At 40.0% G+C, this 4,919-nt stretch overlaps 1 long non-coding RNA gene across 1 annotated transcript; it reads right to left on the bottom strand.

Moving 5' to 3' along the window:
• Positions 1-435: 435 nt before the first annotated feature.
• Positions 436-4,865, bottom strand: LOC145718294 (uncharacterized). Its single transcript, XR_014141702.1, has 2 exons — positions 4,651-4,865; positions 436-3,377 (listed from the first exon to the last, which is right to left on the bottom strand). It is a non-coding gene; the product is annotated as an uncharacterized LOC145718294 (long non-coding RNA).
• Between the last annotated feature and the right edge of the window lie 54 nt (positions 4,866-4,919).

Genomic DNA, 4,919 nt, shown 5'->3' with positions numbered 1-4,919 from the left:
GATTAGATTAACAAGAACCATAAAATGCCAACATGTAGGAAGGAGGAAGTGTTTGCTCTTCTCAGAATCCTCCGAATGGTGAAAAGACATTAAACAATTTACTATCATTTTGCTGTATACCTTAAACTTACACAGTGCTATATGTCAATTGTATCTCAATAAAACTGAACAAAAATTTAGTCAATTTAAACTATAAATATTGTTTTGAAGTATTACATTAAAAAGGAGCTTGAGAACAAAGTGGGTTTTTTGGAGGGGTGGCGATAATGTGCTATGGCTTCTTATGTACTATTCTCACCTGAGTGTATTATTTTTCTCTACATTTCCCCCTCGTTTTTTCTCTTTAACCAAAGGAAAAAGCATCTGAAATGTTATTTCTAATCTCTCATTTTTTTCATTACCTATCGACTAACTTCATTTGATATTAAAAGGGCACTAAACATTATTAAAATTACTTTTTGGAGGTACATTTTAAATTGTGCTGATGTGCTGCTAGGGTTCTTTTAGCTCCACAGTAGAAAGGAGTCAGTAGCTTCCACTACATTCCAGAATAACCAATGAGAAAACATACAGGAAAAAGAGATATCCCCGGCATAAAATATTTACGAGTAGCCTTAACAAGAAATATGCATGACCTATATGAAGACAATTATATAAATTTATTAAGAATATAAAGAAGATGAATAACAATAAAAGTTAGCATTTCTACTAACTTTTGCTAATTTCTGTTAACATTTCTGCGCATAGCGCCTGCTGTGCTTTCTCTTTCCCTGGGTCACCTCCTTATCTATGAAGCAGAGAAGCCCTGTCGTAGCCAGCACATGGCTCTCGAGCCTGCCTCAGTTTACTTAACTTCTCTGGGCTTTAGTTATAAAATCGGGAGAGGACCAATCTGTGCCTCACAGAATTGTTGTAAGATTTAATAAGGCGCTACAAATAAAGTGCTGAGAACAGTGCCTGGCACATAGCACCATAGGCACCATTATTAGAATCATGTTACAGAAGAAGAAAATGATAGCACAGAGGCTGGTGGCTTGCCTAACCTCATCCCGCAAGTAAGTGAATGGGATTCCTACACTGCCCTGTCCAACTCAACAGCTAAGACTCTAAATTCATTACGTGTTTGTTTCTAGATAAGAAGGCAATGACACTTGTTCCCATACTTTGTAGAGTCATTCTAGAGTTCATTATTTTAGAAGTAGAGAAAAAATGGGAGATAAGTCATACATGATTGCAGCAGAAATATAAACATCTTTATGTTAAAATAGAAGATAACGAGAGTGATGGAAATGTTCTCTATCTTGATTGTGGTGGTGGTTACACGACTATAATCCTAGCCAAAATTTTTTAAACTTCACACTTGAGAGAGAAATTTTTTAAAAATAATAAACAATTAAGTAAATAAATAAATAAATAAGTAAAAGCAATGAATTTTATGTGTGAAAATTATACTACAATAAAACCTGGAGGAAAAAAAAGAATATATAAAAAGGCAAGCAATCAACTAGGGGGAAATGTGCCCAAATATGGCAAAGAGGTAATATGTTTGCTATAGCACCAACCAGAGCTAGTTCTTCATATAACCTATGACCCCAATTCCAGTTCTGGGTATACACGTAGAAATAAGTGCTTATACCTGCCAAATGCATGTAGAGAATGCTCATGGCAGCCTTATTCATAATAGCTCCAAATTGCAAACAACCCAAATTTCCATGAACAAGAGAATGAGTAAATAAATTGTGGTATTTCCATACAATGGAAAACAACACAGCAATGAAAATGAGTGAACGGTACATGCAATGTGGACGAGTCTCCCAAACATCATGTTGAACGAAGAAGCCTGACACCAAATAGTACACACAGAGTGTTTCCATCGATAAGAAGTACAAAACAGGTCAACCTTATCTATGATGATGGAAGTTAAAATAGTGGCTACTTGGAGGTGTTTACTGCTGACTGGGAGGGGATGTGGGGGAGCCTCCGGGTGCTGGACATGTTCTACATCTTGACTGGGTGGTGATTACAGCAGGTGTACACATGTAAAAATTGGTTGAGCTAAGCACTTAAGATTGGTTTACTTTCCTGTATGTGAATTATACCTCAAAAAAAAAGATCTAATATGAATTAATAAGATGAACAAAGGACTTGAGGTCACAAAAGAAGAGATGGACTGACTTAACTCTTATGGACACAAGATGCATATTCCATCTCAGTAATCGTACATGTGCAAATGAAAAGTTATTTTTAAATTATAAAACCCATAGCTGAGCCAGATGAGGCTGTTTGGAGGAAGACTCTGAGGTGGGCAAATGATTACCAAGGAAGGTCTTATGTGGGATACCAGTAAGGGAGTGAGGCAAGTAGGATAAGGAAGGGGAAGAAGCCCAGCGAAGATGTCGTTTCAGGTAAGGTCTCATTCTCAGCCTGGTCCCATAGGGGTTCAGGAGTGTCAATGATGCTGCATAGTTTGTTCTGCCTCTAGGAAGTGAGCTGGGCTTTGGTACTCCTCTATCAGTCAGGGGGTGGCTACCTCACCCTCCCACACCACCGTGGCCCCATAGCCCAGGACTAGTTCTCTGAAGAAGGTTGCCAGTGAGTTATGTTAGGACAAAGTGTGCAGAAGTTGGGGGATGGGCATGCAGAAACAAAAAAGGGACGAGGTGGAGCCCTGATGGTGTCTGCAGCAATTGTGTTGATGACAGGTTGGAGGGGTTAGGAGCCAGAGGTATCATTTTGCCTGAGATTGAAATGACCAACTGTGACCAGTTGAGCAAGTAAAGAAATAAAGCCAGGAATGAATGAACGGTCGTTCCCCAAACTACTCTGTTTTTCCCATAACCTTCCTATACTTTTACATAAAATAGGTGCCTTGTAGTCAAGTTTAGCAGAAGGAAGACGTAGGAGATTATGGGCAAAGCAGGGAAGAATACATTTGTTCAGAAGACATTCAGATCCTCTTCAAATCTCAGAATCTGATGAGTCATGTATGTACCAAAGAGAAGCACCTGGGTTGTAAAATTGTGTTTGTTCTCTCTGGCAGGTCCATTTGGTCACCTTCAAGTCTTATCCGACCCTGCACGGTCATAGGCAGTCCTTTCTCTGCTGGGCTACTTTGCACTTGATCATATTGGATCTTAATGACATCCAGTGGTGCAGCAGGGCCAGCTGTTTTCCAGATGAGGAAAGCGAGGCCAGATGGGTTGAATCTTTGCTTCTCAATCTTCCCAGCACCTCATGACCACTTGTGGCAGTTTTGTAAACCATTATATGGAGTGCCTGGAAGGGGGGCCAATACGTGTTTTTTAAAAAACTCCAAAGGTGATCAGGAAGTACAGCTGGATTTGGAAACAAAGGGATTAAGTGATCTTCCCAGGGTCCTGAGGAAAGAAAGAAAATATACACAAACCATTAATGTTTTCATTCATCCACCCACTTATTTCTTTTTTTTTTTTTAAAGATTTTATTTATTTATTTGAGAGAGAGAATGAGAGCACAAGAGGGAAGAGGGTCAGAGGGAGAAGCAGACCCCCCGCTGAGCAGGGAACCCGATGCGGGACCCGATCCCGGGACTCCAGGATCATGACCTGAGCCGAAGGCAGTCGCTTAACCAACTGAGCCACCCAGGCGCCCCACCCACTTATTTCTTGAGCATTTATTTTGTGACAAGGATTCTGCTAAATACTGAGACTACAGCACAGACAAGACAGTCATAATCCCCATGGTCTCATAAAAGGGTATGATCCAGGGAAGGGATCAGGGTGTTGCGTCCATAGTTTCTAGGGCACCATTCAACGTTGTTGGGCAGACAAAGCCTGCGATGACCTTGGGGATGAGACAGATACTGAAGTAATAATTCCAAATGTGAAAACCTTATAAAACTGGAGCTTTAGTGTATCTGGGGAATGATAATGTCAATCATTTTCACATACAGGAGAGTCTCTGGTCATTTTAGGCTACCGGCACTGTCTTATTCTAAAGATAGTCAAAACTGCTAACTGGTTATATATAACAAGTGTTCTCTTTTATTAAAACATTACATAAGCAAATGGGTAGGTTGTTGCACAGAGATGCACCTGACCTTTGGATCTCAAATTCCACCAACTAGATTGAACTCTGTAGTGTGGGACTTTTTATAATTATCTAAGCAAAAGATAATCTTGCAGAGAATCTGCCTAGAGTCCAAACAGATATACAAGTCAACTTTTATTTCCATATTCTTTTATTTATTTTATTTTTTTAAAGACTTTATTTATTTATTTGACAGAGAGACACAGTGAGAGAGGGAACACAAGCAGGGGGAGTGGGAGACGGAGAAGCAGGCTTCCCGCTGAGCAGGGAGCCCGATGCGGGGCTCGATCCCAGGACCCTGGGACCATGACCTGAGCTGAAGGCAGACGCTTAACGACTGAGCCACCCAGGTGCCCTATTTCCATATTCTTTTAATGATGCAGTAGAGGACTGGGGAAAGTTTTTTGTTTCTTTCTTTGTTTTTTTGTTTTAGGTAAGATAGGTAGATATATGGTATTTGGTGAAGATGAGCACACAGATTTTAAGGTTTTAAGGCCTTTAGATAAGTATTCCCCCAAAGCAAGTGTGAGCAATTTGTCTGAGTCCTATAGCCCAGCACATGGTGAGGACAATGGGACTCACCTTTGCATGGGATTGGATTGTAACGGCCTCCTTGGAACAGGGCAACTCCATGGAGAGTCCAGGGAAGAGATCTGGGGCCCCCAATCCCAGCATGCTTTCCTTTATACAGCAGCTGTCAACACATATGCCATTTGCCCTATAAAATTGGTCTCTCTTTGTGTTTAAAAATATAATCTGTTTCTTTAAAGTATCAGCATATTTTCAGTAAGCCTCAAGATAATTCTAAAAAATGATTTAGTTTTCTAACACTATTCTTTTTTTTTTTTTTT

Source organism: Leptonychotes weddellii, unplaced genomic scaffold, assembly GCF_054177405.1.
Source record: "Leptonychotes weddellii isolate Sample4059 unplaced genomic scaffold, ASM5417740v2 HiC_scaffold_1358, whole genome shotgun sequence".
NCBI lineage: Eukaryota > Metazoa > Chordata > Mammalia > Carnivora > Phocidae > Leptonychotes > Leptonychotes weddellii.
The sequence above is the reverse complement of the archived record's forward strand: the minus strand, read 5'-3'. Positions and strand labels throughout refer to the sequence as shown.